This window comes from Castor canadensis, chromosome 19, assembly GCF_047511655.1.
Source record: "Castor canadensis chromosome 19, mCasCan1.hap1v2, whole genome shotgun sequence".
NCBI classification, from domain to species: domain Eukaryota; kingdom Metazoa; phylum Chordata; class Mammalia; order Rodentia; family Castoridae; genus Castor; species Castor canadensis.
This window is the reverse complement of record NC_133404.1, coordinates 24,226,984-24,249,792: the sequence shown is the minus strand read 5'-3', so window position 1 is coordinate 24,249,792 and position 22,809 is coordinate 24,226,984. Positions and strand designations below refer to the sequence as shown.

Sequence of the window (22,809 nt, the reverse complement as noted above, 5' to 3'; positions counted from 1 at the left end):
AAACCAGTACACTGAAGACCAACCTTCTAACACATGAATCTTTTGGCAATGTAGTCAACCATATCTAGTCCAGGAGAACAATAATTAATAATTCATATGGAAATACTATCAAGTGTATCTTCAGTTTAATTGGAATTCCTTTTCAAAATCCCAGATGGTATCTTTTTGTCCAAATTGACAAACAGATTTTATGATTCTTATGAAAATGCAACACATCTACAACATTCAAAATAATCTTGTAAAACAGCAAATTTGGTGTACTATTTAAAGATTTACTATAATTCAATAATAATCTGGTTTTTGTCATACTGAAATAAGGTTAGACACATGGATGAATGAAATAGGCATAACAGATTTTCACCATTGCCAAGTCAATACATTGCATAAGAATTTTTTCCATCAAATGCTGCTGGGATAATTGGGTATCTACAATTCTAACTGGACTCCTTCCTCACATTATATACATAGTTCACCAAAAACTGATCATATGTATAAATGTAAATGTTGGACAGGCAAAATCCAAACAAGAGGACATAGAAATACATTCCCAAACACATAAAGACATGATAGCAAGACATCTTTGTGGGCCTAAGTTATATAATATTTTCTAGGATAGGATACCAAAAGCACAAGGGACAGAAGAAAATTACATTGAACTGTATCAGAATTAAAGTCTCTTATGATACAAGGTACACCATTAAAGTGAAAAGACACCCAAATAAATGAAGAGTCTTTGCAAGTCACATAAATAATACGAGTGTCTATCTAGGATATATAAAATAACCTTACAACACAAAAATAAAGGAGCAACAGTCCAATTAAACAGACAAATTATTTGAATAGATGTTGCTCTGAACTCTTGTGTTCAATCAGCACATGAAAAGGTGACAAATACATTTTATCCTATTCCTAGAAGAAATGCAAATTTAAACAACCATGAAAAATACTTCACTGACCTAAAAGGCACATTTCTTAGTGAAAATAGCAAATTAGACAGGGCAAGACACCATGTAAGTTCATTCATATGATACTCTGGGAAAGTCATAAATATGGAGAGAATAGATTTACCAGGATCTGGGAGACAGGAGTATGGAACACATAAATTCAGAGGACTTATTTAGAGCCGTTACAGTATTTTCTCTGGTACTGTAATTGTGGATGCCTGATATCAGTTTGCAAAAGGTAAAATAAACTCTAAAGCAAAGATGGAGCATAGTATGTCAAGAAATCCCAGAGAAATGCAGACAAAATATTATTACTGAATACAAATGCAAGAAATTATTTTACTGAAGGGAACAAAGGAAAAGGGATGGACCTAAGTTACTAGGAATTAAATGGAGATTCTAATGCTAAAGTACAAAATATTTATAAATTAGTTTGGCTGTTTCACCAGTAAATTTGGTGTCTAAGGGTTTTTGGATTAATAATTCTGAAACTGGTATGCCTGTATTGCAGATGGTGATGCAGATTCTTTTTAAGGAATGTCAGTGTCTACATGCACACAAAAAATTTCGTTTTGTCAACAGCCTATTTGCCAGTGTGGAACTAATCTCTGCCAGGCCCAGTCTGATGGGGCTGTGGACACCTAAGTAGTTTCCAGTGACCAGGAAGAACAAGGCTGCCACCACTGCCTCCCACATCTGGGTCACTCCAGCAAGTCACCTATACGGTAAAGACCAATTCCACTCAGGGGTGCTAGTATTATGGCTCTTTCTTTTTTTCAGACTGGGCTATCTTTAGCCTTGCTGGTGCTCAGGAAGAACAACTACTTGATTTTAAACCAGTACATATGACACACACACATGGAAACATGCTACCAGGGAGGAGGGTGCCCTTCTGGTCAAAGATCAGCTTACTCTGTCCCAACTGTCCCATAGTCACCCTTAATTTACCCAGACAGAGCAGCCATTGACTATACATGGCTTCCTTAGAGCCTAGGATGCTGTACTAAAGCTGCACTTTAACTCCTATGCAAAAATTACCCCTACAACACTGTCCCTAAGCATAACACTAACTAAAACCTGAGCCTGCCCCTGAACCTTGTGACGATCACTGTAACCCTGAAACTGACCCTAATCCAGACCCAGTCTCTAACCTTGATTAGAACCTAACCCTGACCCTATTCTTAATGCTAACCTTAAGACTCATCCTATTCCCTTAAGATTAATCTTAGTCTGAATCCTAACCTCATTCTCTTGTTCCTGTGCACTTGTATGGCTATCTGCATTTGCCTCTGGCTTTGTGAGTGTGTACTTATGCACCTGCATTTGTATGTCTGTGTGTGCTAAGAGTCCCTGCATATGTTTATGTGTACCTATTTGTCCACGTGGAAATGAATGTGTATTTTCAATCAATTTCTGTAATGGTCTCATCACCAAGTTTTTTCATTAGAAACAGCTGATACCAGCACTGTTCACAGCTATTTATGGGTGTGTATACCTGACATCATCCTAGGACACATGCTAAAATAATCTTCAGGGAGCAAATGGGAATGCTGGTGAAGTTGTGAAAGGCAAAGAGACCTGTCCAGGCACACATATATGTGAAAAAAGAAGGGCTGGATCAGCTAGGTCAGTTTTGAAGCTGAGGCAGTAGATGCACTCAGGCCTTCCTGTGGATAGTTGAGTAGGACAGTGTGTTGGTAAACTATATCCAGATGTGCACATGGTGATGTGAGAGTGAGCTTTCAGTAGCAAGGGGATCTTTGGGAGGGTCTTGCTCAGGTTAAGGGACCCCAAGAGGTGATCCTAATTCCTAGACAATGACCCAACAGAACATGGAACCCTGGGAGACAGGCAGCCACATTCCAGAGTCAGTTAGAGCCAGTTCAGGCCAGAAACCCTGTAGAGAGCAGGATGTTCTCTTGCTGTCTCCCAACTTCCTCTGCCTCCAGAGGAAGCCCAGAATGGGTGCCTTGTCTACCTCAGGAGATTCTGGATCAGGCCTTGGCACCAAACCAGGTACTCCTGGCCATTTTTCCAGAAGGACTCTAAGGGGACACAAAGCTGTCAAGGGGAGATGCAAATAGACCAAGCAACTGTTCTGACTGCCCCCCTTCCATACCCAATATCATGTATGGTTTTTAGGTTTGAATACTGAGGATAATCTTTTCTGTGCAGTTTTCACTTCACTATATTGCAATGAGTAATTTTTCAGTTTGCTACAGTTTCCATGTTTAAACTGTTCCTCCTTGATTGCCCCTCAGGGTGAAACTGAGTCTATTCCTACCCTGGGTGAGCCCTGCAGGGTGAGGACCCTCGAGCCTGGCCTGCTGGAGCAGCTTGTGAACCACCTGGTGCCTGCCCTACAGAGCAGGGGCCCCTTCTTGGTTTCTGCCTTCCTGTGTGCCTACTAAAGGTTCTCTACCACACTGCAGGTGCTGGATCTAGTCTTTAAAATGTGAGTGTAGACTGGGGGAATTGCACAAGCAACAGAATGATGCCTAGCAAGCATTATATACTGAGTTTAAACTGTACCTTTTCTCCCACAAAAACAAAAATGACTTGTGTGGGCCATTGTGCACACTGAGATATCTGGGAAGAAGATGGTCAGATTCACTAACTGCACAACTGTTTATGAATCAGGTACAATGTGTAGTCACTCAGTATGCAATTCAGGGAAGAGTACAGACAAATTTTCCATCCCTTCCAAGATTTTCATTCCCACCTGGGAATTAACCCATTCACCTAAATGTCAGAACATTATATGATGCCTTCCTGGCTTCTTGTAGGTATGGATATTTCCACTTTGATTGTGAGGAGGATGAGCAAATAAAGAAGTGAATGGACTCCATCCTTGGGGATGTTAGGGGGCTGGCAATGGAGGGAAGATGAGCTTTATCATTTCAACTTACAGGGATGAAGCCTGAGGGTTCATCCTACAGGTAGAAAAATACAGAGCTGTGGGTGGAGTCTTGGGTATCAAGACAGCCTAGGAGATCTTGAAGCTCAGAGCCAGCTCCTGTGAAAATCTATACCTACCAACATCCATCCAAGCCAGGCTTTCCCTGCACTATCTGCCATGAGGGCATGGGCAGGAGGTGAGGTGAGCACTCCGTTTTTACATGGGCCTCACACATCTCCCCAAAATTCCCAGCTGCTCGAGACTGTATACCTCTGCATGGTCATGCTGGCATGGGGCCGTTTGAGGACTAGGAAGGAGAGGTCAGGATGTGACACTACTAACCAACATGTCCCTAGTACCATGTGCTCCTTCCTGGGAACATGGATGGTAAGAACCCTGAGAATTTTTACACGTCCAAAGACTTGGACATCTTTAACTAGCTGATGGCCTATTTGCTGCTCAACACACCCTCATGCTCAGAGCTGACAATCTGTATCCACGTCCTGACCCAGCTGGAGGACCTGGAATCCTGTGAGGTAGAGATCAATAATAGTAAGAAGGCTTTAGGCAAGTGCCTGAGAACATGTAAGTATGTGGATAGTGGGCCACACTGGAAGGAGACTCCAAAACAAAAACGGTGTCAGGCCAGTAGGCAATTGTGGATCCCAGTCTGGGAAGATATCTTATTGCTACATGAGGGACTGGGACTAATCTGGCAAGCAAGGTCTTCCTTCTGTATGGAAAGGCTCAGGCAAAGCCACTCATCAAGGGAATCTTGTCTCCTTTTGCAAGTGCAGTGCAACTTAACCTTCTAGAGCTGCCTGCACTAGCAGTGCATCTGTTTCCAGCCATAGACTTGGAGCTTGCATAGAACGTTGATCTGAGCTCAAGCAAAAGCTTCCATCTGTAATACCAGCAACTCCAACTACTACAAGTTTCTTCTCTAGAACTATATGGAGGTCGAGAGCCACCACAGCATTCTGTGTCACTTGTGAAGATATTGCAGGTTGTTTCTGGGGCAGAAAGGCCAGAATACCTTAACACTTCTGTGAGTCTCCACCTGGCTTTGCACATCTCCACCTGGCTTTGAGCATAGCAGCTGACACAGACAATTCTCCAGCCGTGGAAAAAACATCTGGCTATTATGGATCTCTAGTTGCCTAAGCCAACATTAGCTAAAATTGAACCACTTTTACATGTAGAGGAAAAACTACCTCTAGTAGATAGAGTCAAGTCAAATGCTAATCTAAGTCTGCCAGAACATCTTTTGGTTGCTACAATGGTAGAGCAAGTTCTACCGCTGCTCTTGGTATCACCTGATGAAATCTACCTAGCATCAGCGCCTGCATCAGAAGTATACCTCCCCCCCCGCCCCAGAAAATATCTGTTTTACTTTTCCTGTTGCATTTTTCACTGTTTATTATGTCAGTTTAATTATCAATTTTAACAAATTTTCACTGTTTGAGTTGCATATTTCGGGAGTACCAAATCCACTGACCATGATGGAAAACCATGAGTACTATGTAGCTGCAGACTGAAGACCAAAGCACAGCATGTGGGTCCTGTATCGAGCACAATCACAGCCCATCATGGAGAAAGTGAGAAGCAGACTTCTGGTTTTACAGTGAATGCCCAAAGAGGCAACACATCCAGGCAATAGGGAGATGCTGACATGTGCTGAGGTAGGACATCTGATGGTTAGGGGCATGGGCTCTTTGCTCAGACACACCGTATGTCCTAGAAAGGTGCTCCACTTGAGAATCAAAACTCTCATCTATGAAATCAGGTAAGAATTTCTCCTCCTGGTTTAGGATGAAGACCAACTGCATGCAATGGCATGTGGAGCATCCTGTCAACTCTGACACAAGGCTGTGGGCATACACCCATTCTGCTTTGTACAAATATACAATGCAGAATTTGAAGGAGGAGCAGTTAATATTCAAGAAACTTTTTACTCTATGTTAAGGGCATGATTCATTTCTTGAAGAAGATTTGTTAAGGATTGGGGGTAGGCTGTGAAGGATGAATCTGAGCCAAATAAGTTTGTGGGAATGGCTTCTAAGAAATCCTGCTGCCACTGATCACCACCACCAAATGGCACCTGTCATACTGGGCATGTGCAGTGTTGCCTACCCAGTGAGAAATGACCCAATGGGAGGAGTGTTATCTCAGGATTACTGGGTAACTCCGTTTGACTTTTGAGGAAGAGAGGGATCCTAAGCCATTGGTCACAATATTTGGCCCAGGAAAAGACTATACATCAGGGCACTTTAAAAGCATGTGTCACCACTCAGGACTGTGAATGTCAAAGCATGAGGATTTAAGCTATGTTTATGTCCATTCCTGGAGGCAGGTGAAATGACAGGTCTAATGGTGGGAGCCCCATGCGGAAGAGCCCAGCTGAAGATCAACCCCCTAAATTGGGATGGGGACACGATTCACAGTAGAACATGTAGTCATAGTTAGGCCTGCACAACACAGGGAACAGGGAAGGGGGAGGACAGATATGGTAGCAGTAGGCTGAAGGGTGGTGACAGAAAAAGGAAATTAAAGAAATCAGGCCAAGCAGGGTAGGTTATGCCTGAGCCTAGCTACTTGGGAGATGGAGAAAGCAGGATCGCTTTTCAAGGTCAACTCTGGTGAAAAGCATAAAACTTTATCTGAAAAATAACTAAAGCAAAAAAGGCTGAGGGCAGCTAAAGTGACAGAGGGCCTACCTATGAACTGTGAGTTCAAGCCCCTGTACTCTCAAAACATAAAAACAAAAAGTGAAATTAAACACATCCATACACAAAAGTGAAAGCAAAATCTATATTCTCATGCCTTGGATCACCTAACACTATGTACAGAAAAATCTTGACAGATCTATAAAATACCATTAGTGTTAGTAAAGAAACTCATCAAAATTATATGCAATATATCGAAACAAAAAAGTGGAGTGGCCCACAGACCATGAAAAGAGTGAAATTATGACTGTTGATTCACTGCAGAACAAATGAATAGCCAGAAGAGGATATACATGGGCAAAGATAAGTAGCACAGGGATAAAGTTTACATGTCCTCACTTGGCAGCACCCTTCCTTCATCTCCCTGTGTTCAGTAATATTGAAGTTTTACAAACCCTGTCCCTTCAGATGTCTCTGCAGGTTTCTTAATGGATTAATCATTGACTAAGTCATTGATCAGTAGTGATCACATCAATGTCCTGACCCTATGCACAATGCATATAAATGGACAGGCCTCAAAATTTCTACCATTTGATCACATGATGTTTTTCTCTGCAACCAGGCATCAGGGCTATTGAGGGGCCTAAACCATCAGTCACGGATTCCAAGATGGCGGCTAGAGGTAGGAAGCAGTAAGCGAGCCTCCTATAGTGAAATCTTGGAGAGACGCTGGAGACACACTTTGCAGGCATAATCACCGAGAAAAGGCATAACTTTGACTCCTCCACATCTCCAGCCGGTGCAGAGAATCTCCACTTCACGTTAAACGGAGAACCGAGGAGGCCCCCGGGCCGGCAGTGGCCGGCGCCCACACGGCTTGGGAAGACGCGGACCAGGTGAGCTTCGCGGTACCGCGGTTCCCCCACAGACAAGCCTGGGCCAGAGCAGCATAGCCCCCTGGACAGACTGACCTCCACCCGGGAAAAAAAGAGAAACTGAGTACTAAGCAATAAGAACAGTTAAGACACGCTGGAAAGAGGGTGGGGCGCCCTGAGCGCTGAAGATTGGGGGAAGGGAATCCTTCCCGGGACTGTAAAGAAACGAGCCGGGCGGGCCAGAGAGGCTCTGGCGGGAGCGGGGCGCGCCCAGCAACCAGGAGCGGGGACGCTTGTGAGAGGAGGGAAGACCCACTTCCCACGTGAACTGTAAACAAACACGCAGGCCTGACAACGCGGGGCAGTGTCGCCTTTCCCAGTGCTTGGAAAGGGAAAAGCCTGTAGCAGAGGCCCCCCTCCCCCGCACAGGAGAACTCTGAGCAAACAAAGCCTGTGGGACCAGGTGAGTGCTAAGCTCACCCCAGAGATCTGCATAAATAACGCCACCAGCTACAGGCTGAGAGCAGCAGGCAGGCGAGCCACAGTTGCAGATACCACTCTCAGAACTGCCTCCAGACGCTTTTTTTTCTTTTTCTCCCTACCTTTGATGAGAGAACAACCGAATTACACCTGCAAGCCGAAAAACTTACTGAAACTATTGCATTTGAACTGGGGACACTTGGTGGGCTTTTTTTTTTTATTTTTTCTTCTGTGTGTGTGTGAGTGTAGTTTTGTTCTACTTTATGCATCCCCTTTGATGAGACAACTACAGAACAACATCTGAGGCACCAACTCCAGGACTGGAGATTAAGACGGACATCCAAATTATTAAGACTGAAATTGCATTGCATATAAACTTGGAAGTTTTTTGGTTTTTTTTTTTTTTTTTTAATTTCCTATTTTCCATTTTATTTTAATTCATTTTTATAAATAGCTATTACTTTCATATACTTATTTTTTATTTTTTTTATCTTTGATTTTCAATCCTCTCTCTGTCTCTCTATTGTCTGTTCAGCTTACTGTCGATTAGTACACTAACACTCCCTGTTTATACCTTTGAAACTCTCTTGTCTGATACCTTGTTCTGCTTTCTCCCTCTTGTCTGTATATTTGTTTTCCCCTTTTCTTTAACTTCTTGCTTTCCATCTCAGCTCACTCTTCCGTTCTCAATATTACCATTGTTATTATTACAAGCTAGAAAATACTTAATTACACACAGTACAGGGACAGTAACAACACCAAGGACAATGACAGGAAGACAGAAAAAACAAGGAAACCAGTTTCCCCACAGCAAAAAATTAGTACAGGAACCAGAGGGGAATGAAGAGAACAGAAACTCAGAGCCAGACTCCAACAAAATGAAGATAAACTATGCCAAAGGACCCAATGAAGCCTACAAGAATAATTTAAAAGAAGACATACTACAAGTACTCAATGAGAATTTTATAGAGATGATACTGGATAGGGTCAACCAAAATGTACAGGAGACACTCAAGAAATTCCAAGACAATAAAAATAGAGAATTTGAAAAAGCAAAAGAAGAAATAAAGGAAACCATAGAAGCACTGTATAAACACCAAAGTGAAAGAGAGAACACAATGAATAAATGGATAAATGAACTCAGGACAAAAATAGACAACAATAAAGAAGAAAACAGCCAGGATATGGAAAACCTCAGAAAAAAGAACTAAACCATCAGTCACCTCACTAGCTTACAAACAGACTAGTCCCTTAGACAGTCTCAAGGCTCAAAAGATAATTGCCAGAAAGTGAGAATAGAGATCAAATATTTATTTAGGATTATGTCATAATAGCACACAAAATGGAAGAAAAAAATTCATATTAAATATCTGAAGAGAGTCTGTTATCTGAAATATACAAACAACATTTATGACACAAGGACAAAATATAAATAAACCCATCAACAATTAACAAAGGAATATACACTTTGCCAACAAACAAAAAAAGTATGCTTATCATCAAAACCACCTTCACTGCTACTAGAATAGTTACAATCAAAATGATTAAAACTAGCTGGACACTGATTTTCTATGCCTGTAATCCGATCTACTTGGGAGGTTGAGATTGGAAGGGTCTCAATTTGAGGCCAGTCCAGGGACATAGTTCATGAGACCCCCATCTCCAAAATAACCAGTGGAAAATGGACTGTGGTGTGGCTCAAGCTGTAGAGGGCCTGCTTTGTAAGTACAAAGTCCTGAGCTCAAAATCCCAGTCCAACAAAGAAAATGATTAAAACAAGTGTTAGCTGGGCAACAGTGGCTCATTCCTGTAATCCTAGCTACTCAGATGGCAGAAATCAGGAGTATGTGGTTTGAAGCCAGCCTGAGCAGTAGCTCAAGAGGTCTTACAAAGAATATACTGAACACCAAAATAGGCTGATGGAGTGGCTCAGAAGGTAGAGTGCCTGTTTAGCAACCATGAATCCCTGAGTCAAACCCCAGTACCACCAAAAACAACAACAAAAAGTAAGGATGCACAGGATTTGGAACTCCTAATCATTGCTGTGACAGTATAAAATGGTGCAGACTATGTGTAGAGTACTTTGGTGCTGTCACAAGGAGTTAAAATAGATTTACCATACACTCATCAATTAAGCTTATACCCAAAGAAATGAAAAAGGGTATCCAACCCAAAAGGAAGGTAATAAAAATGTGAGGCAGTCTCAGGAAAAGAAAATTAGACCCAAACAGCCAACAGACCACTCTCTGATGGGGATTAGTTTTCTGAATCATAAACTATACCTTCTCCCTGACTTCACATGGCCAGGAGCTCTCTGGGTTCTCCTGCTAACTATACTAATTCTACTCCAGATGTTACTAACCTCATGACATGACTAACACCATCACACTGGAGTTGCAGTTTCAATAGAGGAATTCAGGGAACAGAGATATTCAGAGCACTAGGTCTGGTTTTGCTCATGTGCACTTTTGTGGATCTGTGACACTGCTGTTTCTTTGTGTATGTGTGTGTGTACACGTTTGCATATTACTCTATGTATTTACCTCTCTAATGTGCCTGTACTTATCTGTGTGTCTCTGTTTGGTAATGAAGTGTCTTTTACATTTCTTCCTGTGATTGATGTATCTCTAACTTTTTAAAAAGTGGGACTGATTATATTTATTCTTCTCTTGCCAAGCCTAAGCTTCTGGCTACTGGCTTTCCCCATCTCCAACTATTTGCATTAGCAACAGGTGACACCAGCTATTATGGTTCATTGGAAACACAGATGATTATGGACCTATAGCCATGATAGCTGGCATGGACACAGAAATTAAAATAATCCCAGAGAATAAGTGGGGATGCTGGAAAGACCCTAAGAGGTCAAATAACTTGTCCAGGTTCACCCCTGTTAAGGATGGGCTCTGTCTGAAACTAGTTCTGCCTCCTTGAAGCTAAGGCACTGGGTGATTATGCTATAAAGAGAGGATCAGAATTTCTCAATCCTGGCTCTAGTATTATTTTCTACTATTCATTTCATAATATATGTAAAAACATACACATGTAATGTACATATATCAACAAACATATATAATGAAACACATTATCGATTGTTACTGTTTCTCAAAATATTGTTTGTTAAATTTAGAAAACAAAGTTTATACACTAGGACAACCAATAATATAAGTAAAACAAAGATTCATGTTTGATATGCTAAGAAAAGAGAGAAAATAGAATCCCATAAAATGCTCAAACCTCAACAAGCAGAAAACAAGGGGAAGATACAATAGAACAAAGAAATAAGACAGTCACACATATCTGTAATCCCAGCACTATGGAGGCAGGTATCAGAAGGACTGAGGTTCAATGGTAGTCAGAATGAAAAGATAGTGAGATGGCACTTCAAAATATAAACGGGGAATGGTGCTTTATGTCTAAAATACAGCCATGTCAGAGTAGTAGTTTAGGGGATCATGGTCCATGGTTAGACCTGGATTAAAAAGTGAGACCCTATCTGAAAAATAACTAAAGTAAAAAGGGTGAGAGCAGGAGTCAGGTGGTAGAACACTTGTCTTGCAAGTACTGCAAAAAAATGAAGAAAAAAGTAACAAAAAAAGTAGATATTAATAGAATTATGCCAATCATTGATTTGACGTGAATGGTCTAAATGACCAAACTAAAAGGAAAAAAGTACTTGGAATGAATAAGAAGACTTATGTACACGTGGTCTGTAAGAAACATTTAAATATGAAGATACATTTAAATAAAAAGTAAGAGGAAGTAATAAAAATATGCCATGAGAATAATAATGACAGAAATCAAGAACTGTGGCATTTAGTTCCTAAGGAACAGCCATGAAATCACCCAATACACACACCCACACACACACACACACCCAACACACACACACCCCTCACAGTTTCACTGTATTAGGAATCCAGTTGTATATGACAGAAAATACTGATGTTTCAATTGAAATCTCAGCTTGGGAAAGATTCCCTTGCATGCTTAGTTTATGTGATTGTTCTTAGGAGTCAGTTTCTCTCACTTGTTGTTCCCAGTCTGAAATTGTCAAAATACAGTTTTTTTAATCCAAGATCTAATGTGCATTTATTCTTTTATTTAGTGGGACTAAGTTTAGAAATCAGGGCTTTATGCTTACAAAGCAGGTGCTCCCCACTTGAGCTGCACCTCCAGTCCATTTTGCTTTGGTTGTTTTGGAGATGTGGACTTAAAAACAATTATCCTGGCCCAGTCTCCTAATCTCAGTTTCCCAAGTAGTGAGGACTATAGGCATGAGCTACAGGTACTCCACTATGTATTTACTCTTAATACATTTAACACATTAGTATAAAGGTTTCATACAAAATACATGATACTCAATAAGCCAAAATAGCACAAAAGGAAAAATTTACATAAAGTTTTAGTAGTATTATTGAAAAGTAAATGTGCAAATTTTATCACTGAAATAATATCAATTGTGTTTCTTAATAAGGAATTTCAAATAAACCTAGAAGTAGGTGTGAAAAAGATCTACTTTTTATGTCTTTAGCAAGTTTCCCTGTAGTAAAACTTTTAAAAAATACTTCGACATTAGTATTTTCTTTCTTAATAAGTTTCTTATAACATATTTTTAAAATATTCATCTCCACCTTTAAAATAGAAATTTCACTAACCCATTAATAACTCCAATGTTGCTAGTTGATAAATGAAAGAGAAAGGAATGGCACAGGAACAGAAATGTTGCCATTTTATCATGTGTACCTGTGAAATCAAATTAGGCATTTTGATATCTGTGAGGTGTCCTCTCTTACTTATGGAACTCTTAACTGTGGTGTGTTAGTTTTCCATTACTTTCACAGATACCTGAGTAAATGGGCTGAAGAACAGAAAATGTTTACTTTAGCTCACTCACTGGATTGGAAGTTTTATGTCCATTATTAATTGGCTGCATTGTGTTTAAGCCTATGGCAGTATATCATGGCAGGAGTTTATGGCAGAGGAAACTGATAATCTCATGGCATCAGGGAAGCAAAGAATAGAAGAGGAAGGGGTTGGGGTCTAATTTCCTTTGAGGTGTATCTCTCAATGACCTAAAATCTCCCATTATGTACCACTTATTAGAGATTTGTACCACCACCCTGCCAATAGGGTAAACTGGGGATTAACCCTTACACATGTAGGTCTTTGAGGGACATTATAGATATAAACTATTGCATGTGAACTCATTGATCATTAGCCAATTTGAGCTGGATAATTTCTTGTCCACATCTACATGTAGCCCTTTTATGACATGTAACTCTCCTGTGTGTTTGTGTATATGTGTGTGTGAAGGGTTTGTTGGCAGACAAATTCATAATACATGCCACATATTATATAAGATGCATTGGGATGAAGAGGAAAAGGTGATTTCACACAATATTTAGCTACTAAATGAACTCTAGTAAAAATGCAATGAATTTTTTTCAACATCTCTGAAGAACATCATTGGTATTTTGAAAGATCAGCATTGAATATGTAGACCGTTTTGAAAATATGGATTGTTTAGAAACATTAAATCTTAAATCTTCTGAATGTAATGGCCTTGTCTTCTGTCTTTCTCTTTTCCTTGCACATATGCTATGCTCCATTGCTCTCATCAGTCTCAGGGTCTCCTTGAGGCCCTACACCCTGCATTCAATTAACTTGCTATGTATTGATGTACATTTATTGAAGTTTATGTAGAAATGCTAAGCAACCTGTAACTATCAAGAACATGTTGGAAAATTCAGGGATGGATGATTAAGGAGATGATGGCCCAGTTCCTCTACCAGATATCAATGTAGCAATACTTAGAGTGGTCATTTAGTGGTGCCCTGATCACAAGGACAAAGAAATGCAAACAGATTACATCTCTGCTACAGGTCAAGATTTTCAGACAGTTAACCAAGACCCCTTTCTGAACTTATTCTGACTACAAGCTACTTAGATATAAAATGGTTCCTTGATTTTATATATAAGAATATAATTAGTGAGTGGGGGAAACTCCTGGAGAGAGTCACCAGACCCTCAATATAAAAAACGACTTTACTAAGAGGAGGAATCCCAGAAAAAGGGTACCAGTTGTGTGCAGAGAAGTGAAATGTTGTGGTTAGCATTGAAACACTTTAAAGACAGATACAAACAGTAGATGTGCTTTTCTGTGTCCAGTTGTTAGTGTTTAGCAGTAGACATGTGAAGGTCATATTGGACAAAATACAAAAAGAGAGTACAGAATTTAGCAACTCATACTGTCTTGGCAGAGAGGAAATGCCAAAAGATTAAGCACAGGGCATTTCTTCTGGATAATGACTCTGTATTTCTGTAATGGTACACAGCTGATGCTGTTTTGCAATTATTACAGAATTCTCTAACAAAAATGTTTTGATTTTTAGAATTTAGGATTTAGAATGAATCCATATTGGCTTACATTTTGTAAATATTGGATTTCCCATTTTTAAATTTTTCATATGCTTACCTCTAGAATTAATATAAATGTGAGTAAATTAAAAATATATATATTACTTCATGATTTGGGATCCCAGGTAAAAATGTAGAAAAAATGGTATAACTGTATAACAAATGTATGAAACAACCCACTGAAGGTTGCAGGGTAAAAGTGGATAACCTAAAATCTTAAAAAATAAATGAAGAAGCAACTCAAATGTTGAAAATATTTGTAAATAAGCATGGCACTTAAAGTTATTTTACATGGGATATGTATCAAGAATTCTAAAAATGTATTTACCCAATTAGATATGCAGTAATCAAATAAATGAAGTAAATTTTCTCACTGGTGGAGTGGGATACTACATAAAGTAAATGAAAATGGCTAGATGGATTTGCCTTTCTGGTGTAAAGTATGTCACTTTAGAAATGTAATCCTATTCGTCCTATCTCACTCACAGGTGTATACCCGTAGCAAAGAAAAGAAAGGAATTAGATGAAATGGATTACAAATGCAGAAGGCAGGGAAGGGAGTGGAGAGTCAGTAGGGAGAGCTATATCATTGGAAGAGGGCACCAGGACCAACCTTACATGAATAAAATGGAAATATAAGATAGGACATTGGTGGTTCATGCTGGTAATCCCAGATACTTAGGAGGCTTAGATCAGGAGGATCACAGTTTGGGGCCAGACTGGTCAAATATGGAGGCTCCCTCTCCAAAACACCCAAATCAAAATGGGCTGTAGGTGTGGCTGAAATGGCAGTGTGCCTGATTTGCAATCACCTGAGATCAAATCCCAGGCCCTCCAAAAAAAAAAAAAAAAAAAGAGAATGGAAGGGAATTCAAGTCCCAAAAATGTGACAAGCTGGGTGTAGGTGGTTTATGCCTGTAATCATAGTGGCTCAGGAGGCAGAGCTCAGGAAGATCTAAGTTCAAAGCCAGCCCAAGCCATATAATTCTGGAAACCCTATCTCAAAAAACAGGTCACAAAAAAGGGCTGGCAGAATTGCTCAAGCATTAAGAGTGCAAGCCTTGCAGGCACAAGTCCCTAAGATCAACCCCGGTACCATCACAAAAAAAAAATTCCAACAACAAATAAGATGATCTAATGAAATTGAAACATTTCTAGAGGGACAAAAACACCAATTAAATGGATTACAAAAGAAAGAAAAATCTGAATGTAATAATAAGAATTTAAGATGAAATAAATAACTTACCAATGAATTAGTTCCTATCAGAGATGATTATACAAATCTCTCCCTATGTTAAAGAATAGTTCACATATTCTTAAATAAAATATAAAAAGTAAACATAAGAGAACACTTTATAAATGACAATATCAGTTTACCCTGATTCCAAAAGTAGATAAAAGTAAACTATCTCTATTTACAAATGACAAGGCAGTGTGTGTAGAAAACACTACAAAAACCACAAAATACTATTAGATCTTATCATACAGGCTATGGTTTGGATTTGAGATGTCCCTTCAAAAGGCTTCTATTTTGAAGGAGTTGTTCACAGCATAGCAGCATACAGAGCTGGGGCTTTTGGGTGGTGATTCAATCATGAAAACTCTGATTTCATCCTTGGAATGATCTCTTGATGTATTTATAATATGGTGGCAATAGTAGTAGATGGTTGAAAGTAGGAGGTAGGAGCTTCTTTGAGGCATTATGCACTTGAAAGATATACCTTGCTAAGAGAAAGTGTAGACAAGTGGGACTTTATGAAACAAAAAAGCTTTTGCACAACAAAAGAAATGGTCTCTAAACTGAAGAGACCACCCATTGAGTGGGAGAAAATATTTGCCAGTTACACATCAGGCAAAGGACTGATAACCAGAATATACACGGAACTCAAAAAAAAAAAAAAAAAACTCTCCCAAAATTAGTGAACCAATAAAGAAATGGGCAATTGAACTAAACAGAACTTTCTCAAAAGAAGATATTCAAATGGCCAAAAAACACATGAAAAAATGCTCACCATGTCTAGCCATAAAGGAAATGCAAATCAAAACCACACTAAGGAGACTCCAGCACCCAGAAGGCTTGGGAAGATGCGGACCACAAGGTGAGCTAAGCAGTACACGTTACTCCCACAAACAACCCTGGACCAGATCAGCATAACCCCCTGGTCAGATCGATTCCCACCCAGGGAAAAAAAGAGAAACTGAATAATAAGCAATAACAACAAAAAAGACACATAGCAAAGAGGGCAGGGCACCCTGAGTGCCAAAAAGGGGGGAAGGGGAAATCCCTCACAAGCCAGCTGGAGAAGGAAGGAGCGGCAGCACACACCCAGAAACCAGGAGGGGGAAAGCTTGTAAAAGTGGCCATGGGAGGAAAACTCCAGAGGAGAGGGGGGAAGACCACTTCCCATGTGAGCTGTAAATAAACAAGCCAGCCAGAGAAGGCAGCAGCGGTGGCACTGCCCAGCAACCAGGAGCGGGAAAGCTTGTAAAAGTGGCGGTTGGAGGAAAACTCCACAGGAGAGGGGGGAAGACCCACTTCCCATGTGAACTATAAATAAACATGCAGGGATGGGAAAACTGGTGCAGTGTCACCTCCCCTAGTGTGCTTGGAAAGGGGAAAGCTTGTAGCAGTGGCATCCTGCACAGGAGAACTCTTGGGTAAACAAAGCCTGTGGGGCCAGGTGAGTGTTAAGCTCACTCCTGAGATCTGCATAAGTAAAGCCTCCAGCAACAGCAGGCTGAGAGATTTATTTAAGTCACAATTTTGGAGGCTGAAGGTCCAAGATCAAGCTGTGCCATATGATATGGCCATAGTTTCAGTGTAGATGGGGTCAAAATGCTTGAAGTGCCTGAGTGCCTGCAGAAGAGATCACATGGTGAGACAGGAAGCCCAAGAGATTCATGGTCCAGATTCCATCTTTTTGTTTTCCTTTTTTTTTCAGAGAAAGGGCATTGTAAATGCTAGACAAGAGATATATCACTAAGCTTTACCTCCAATAGGGATTAGATTTTTTATGACAATTCATTATTATGATAACTAACTGGAGACCCATGAGAACAACATGAATTATTTATGACATGGGGACTCCCCTTAATCTGACCTTCTATTAGGCCCCATCTCCTACAGGTCCCAGTTACTGTTATCATCAGTACACTGAAGATCAACCTTCTAGCACATGAACCTTTGTGGGGATATACTCAAACCATAACCAGACCAGGGGAAGACTATTTAATTGTTCATATGGCAATACATTCAAGTAGATCTTTAACTTCAATGCAATCCCTTTTCAAATTCCCTGATATTTTTTCCTCTAAATTGTCAAACTGATTCTAATATTCTTACAGAAATGCAAAGATTCAGCACTCTCAAAATGAAATGGCCTCATTTCAAAACTTAGAATACAATAATAATGTGCTTTTGTGGTAATGGTTGAAGGTTAGATTTGTACATGAATGGGGATAAAATTCAGTGCTCAAACATTAACCAATACATTTAGGTTCAACTGATTTTCAATATTGTCAAGTCACATGAAGTTTGAGTTATAGTGTTGAAATACAAATATGCAGATTTTATTACTAATAATCTATGAATTGGGTTTCTTCATCAGGAATTTCAATTAAACCTAAAAGTATGTGGGAAAAATTATTCAGTTTTTTTTTTTTGGTGGCACCAGCAATTGAACTCAGGGCTTTGTACTTGCAAAGCAGGCACTTTACTCCAGAACCCCACCTCAGGTCTAAAGGATCCAGATCTTTATGTCTTTAGGAAGCTCCCATGGAATACAAACTTTCAGTGAGTATTTTGCTATTAATATTTTCTTTCTTAATAAGTGTTTTGAAAAATACTTTAAAAACTTTCAGGGGGCACTGGTGGCTAACACCTATAATTCTAACTACTCAGGAGGCAGAGATCAGGAGGATTGTGGTTTGAAGCCAACTCAAGCCAATAGTTGACAAGACCCTATCTCAAAAAAACCCTTCAGAAAAAGGGCTGTTGGAATGGTTCAAACTGTTGGTGATGAGTTCAAACCCCACTACCTCAAAAAAAAAAAAGAAAAGAAAAGAAAAGAAAACCTTTCATTTCCACATTTAAAATAGAACTTCTACAACCTCATTAATAACTCTGTTGTCATTAGTTCCTAGATAGAAATATGAAAGTATCAGTCAGAAGACACAAATAAAGCCAATTATGTCATAGGTACCTGTAAAATCAAATTAGTACATTTTGGTGTGTGTGGGATGTCCCCTCTTACATAGAGAACTCTTAACTAGGTGGGTTAGTTAGCTTTCCATTACTGTTACAGATATCTGAGAAAATGGGCTGAAAAACAGAAAAGGTTTACTTTAGCTTATTGATTCAGAAGTTTATGTCCATGGTTGATTGGCTGCACCGTGTTTAAGCCTGTGACAGTATATCATGGCAGGAAAGTATAGTAGGGGACTCTGATTATCTCACGGCGGCCAAGTAACAAAGACTAGAAGAGAGGACGGGGCCAGATCTCACTATTGTCTTCAACTTGTGCCCCTCAAACACCTAATGAGACTGGAAGGTAGGAAGTAGGGACCAGTCAGGCAGGTTAGGGAAAAGGGGACTCAATGGAATTTACCTTTGGCCCAGAGGCAAGATAAACAGGATATGGGGAGACTTAAAACTGCTTTCTAGTACCTTGTAATGGCTGCAGCCAATGGACCATGAGTGAATGAAATGCAGGACCAATTAGATCTGGACAGAAAAACATACATAGTATACTGAGGGTATCTACTAGTTGACACCGGTGAATAACTGGAATGAGCTATGGTATTGCAACACAAAGGGCTTCCCTTTACCTTGGAAATAAGAATCTTATTCTTAAATAAAACCTCCAGATAAATGAGCATCCAGCTGCTCAGCATTTCTGAGACCCCTTCCAGTGCAGGGCCTTTTCCTGATCTTTTTCTGTCTGCTCAATAAAACTCTGTTCTTTTGCTTACCCTGTTGTCTCTGACTGTCTTTTGTTCTGCAATGTTTTCTGCAAAGTATAGCACAGGAGAGACCACTCCATTACTAAGATGTCCCCTTATGGACCTTTTACAGATTTCTACTACTTCCCTGCAAATAAGGCCAGCTGGGGATTAATCCTTTTTAACACCTGGGTTGTTGGGGGACATCATGTGAACTCATTGGGCATTATTAGCAATTCAGATCTGGGTCATTCCTTGTCCACATCTACATGTAGCCCTTTCATGACTTTTAACTCTCTTGTGTGTGTGTGTGTGTACAAGAAGGTTTCTTGCCAGACAATATTCACAATATAATCTATGTTATATAATACATGCATTGACATGAAGAGGAAAGGAGATTTCACATATATTTAGCTACTAAATGAACTCTTGCCAAAATGAAATGACTTTTGTTCTATATATGTGAGTAACATCAGTGATATTTTGATAGCACTGCATATTCAGACCACTTTGGGAGATAAGGATAGTTTAAAACATTGAATCCTATGAGTACAGTGGCTTTGTCCTCCAGCTTTGTCTTCTCCTTGCACATATGCTCTGTTGCACCACTCTCATCAGCCTCTGCCACACGGTCTCCTTGAGACTGAGCATTGTGCCTTCTATTAAGCTGCAGTGTTTTGTTGAATAATTGTTTGAAATTGATGTAAAATTGCTGAACAATATGTGACTCTGAAGACCTTGTTGGAAGATTCTGGAATGGATCAGTAGACAATGGTCCAGTTCCTCTACCAAGTATCAACGTAGCAGTAACTAAAAGCTGTGTGGCCCAAAAGGACCCACCTCCTTCTCTGAGGATGGTGAGAACAAAGAAAAGCAGGCTATTCCTGCTAGGAGCCAAGATTCCCTGACTTTTACCTAAGACACCTAATAGGGGTGAGGAGGTTATACTGGATATACTGCCCATGTTTCAGTTGACTGACATAGGGCTTGGATCTTGAATAACAATGCTGAAGGAAGGGCATAGGCATGGCATTGGAGAATTTCCCTCAAGCTCAAACAAAAAAGAACATTTTTGAACAGCATGAAGGTTCCAGTCCCTGGGATATGCCTTGCTTCCAATGTTCCCCTGTAAAGTGTTTGGCTGCCTTCTCTAGTTCTGGCCTCTTAGAAGGCAGGATCTGGGAGCATATGAAGCAAACAAAACTGAACCTCCTTGATCACAAATGGAAGGGACAACACTCCTAATACCACCTCCCATGGCTTACTCCAGCTACAATTCTAGCTCCATAATGTCTTCCTGTGACATTAGACTTTCTGTGACACAAAGACTTTCTGTGAGTTTAGAAAGTTCTGCTGGCAAGATTGAGAAAGAAGCACTCCTTGTGACTGTATTCTTTGCTGGATTGCTCTTAAGTTAAATTTGTTCCATCTGGCATTAAAGGGAGGTTGGGATCTCTCCATGCATGAAAAGTGTATTGCATACAAACTGAATCTTCCAACCAGCTACTTCAAGAATAATACACCCCAGAAGGTCCCCCATGGAAAAAAGCCTGATATCTGTATTTGCTTGCATACAGAACAGAACTTCCTATGTCTTCTTACAAGACTTGCTCTAGAGATAATTCCAGGTCTGCCTACTTCTTTGGGATGAGGTTGGAGGTCTCTATGAGCTAGAGGGCCTCTATGCAGCCCCCCAATTGTCCTCTTTATCTGCTTGCTCTGACAGTAGCTCCTTGAAATGTCTCATTGGGAGATATTTCATGTGTCTGAAGAGTAAATGGGCACACCCTTGCATATTCTTTATGGGCTGATTCACAGGTAATGCCAGACAGGAAGTTCTGCTGCTTGTAGGGTGTGAGACTGTTGCTTTCTTGGACAGAAGAATGTAGTCCCAACAAGACTGGGTTACTGTGTTCCATTATTTCTACACTGATACATAGACCACATAAGATGGAATTTCTGCAGAATAAAAATGCATAGCCACAAGGAGGAGGCATTGAAATGGCTTCAAAAACCAAATATTACCAGAACTCAAAGCACAGATAGACCCCAACACAAATATACTGGGAGACTTCAACTAACCATCCTCATTTCATCCAGATAAAAATCATCAACAAAAAAACTACAGAACTAAATGACACTATACAACAAATGTTCTTATAATGGGTATAGAATATTTCACCCAAAAGCTACAGAATACCCATGCTTCTCAGCATCCCACAGAACTTTCTTCAAAACATACCACATTTTAAGACAAAAAATCCTAACAAAATTAATATAACTTCCTTCAATTTTCTAGGTATAGTGTAATAAAACTGAAAACAAATAACAAAAGAAGCTAGCAAAAATGTAAAATTATTCTGAAACACCATTCTGGGAATATGTATATTAATGGAATATATTCAAAGAAGTAATATGAAACCTTTAAAAAGGTATGAAATTTTGCCCTACATGACAATATGGATAAGCTTTGAAGGCAATATGTTAAGAAAAATACACCACTCCTAGAAAGACAAATTCTGTATGGTCATAGTTAATAAAGTATCAAAACAGTCAAGCTCATGGTTTGAATACTAGTTGGTGGAGATGGGAGAGAATGAAATGGAGAGTCACAATTCAGGAAGGGTAAAAGTTTCCCTACACAATAAATTCCTGAGATCTTCTTTGCAACAGCAGGCCTAAACATAACAGTATTTTCCAGAACACATCACATTTGTTAGAAAAGTAGATATCATGTTAATATTCTTACCTCAAAAACATAAATGAGTAAATGGGAGCAAATCTTTTTAACCTAAGAACCCAATGTAATAAATATAAAAGGAATAAAGGAAGCAAAGCATCAACAGAACGCCATGATAACAGTAATAGAAAACATCCATTGATGATGCTACAGTTGGTTAAGGAATCATTAAGGATAAACAGGACACTTAAAAGAGTCAGGCTATCTCCCCATCTTACATATTGTGCTGTGCAATTCTTCCTTTAAGAGATGATACTTAATTCCTCTCTCCTGTTGTATATGGAATGAGCTTCCAATTATTTCTAAATCATACAGGGAATAAAAAAAGAGAAACTGCAACTTTACAGAGAAGAAACCTTGCAGACATTATCTTAATGAAGTGATTTTTAACATCTCATGTGAAAATCATGCTTATATCATCTATCACCAATATAATGAGGACATGTGACCCCATATTATTCTTCCCAAGCATCTGTATCACATACATATGGTTTCTTCTTTGAAATGAAAATAGCTTGAAAGTTATTATACCTATCCATAGAATAAGAAAGAGCTGAAGAGACAGAAAACCAATTACTTTTCTGGGATCCCACCAGAGAATAGGAATCATAGTGCAATCTGAACACCAAAATATTGAGAGAAAAGCAATTCAGAAGAGATACAAGTAAGATTTTCTTACCAGAAGTGAATGGGATGGAGCCATAAACAGGTAGGGGCACCTGTCAGCATTATACTGACAAATTTGACTAATTTCCTAGAACCTGAGTTAAGGTAGCAGGAGATCTTACACTGTTGGTGGGAATGTAGACTAGTACAACCACTCTGGAAACAAATTTGGAGGCTACTT

At 39.7% G+C, this 22,809-nt stretch overlaps 1 long non-coding RNA gene across 1 annotated transcript in view; it reads right to left on the bottom strand.

The window, feature by feature from the left end:
- LOC141419236 (uncharacterized) overlaps window positions 1–22,809 on the bottom strand; it is a 58,337-nt gene that overhangs the window by 2,435 nt on the left and 33,093 nt on the right. The window lies entirely within an intron of this gene.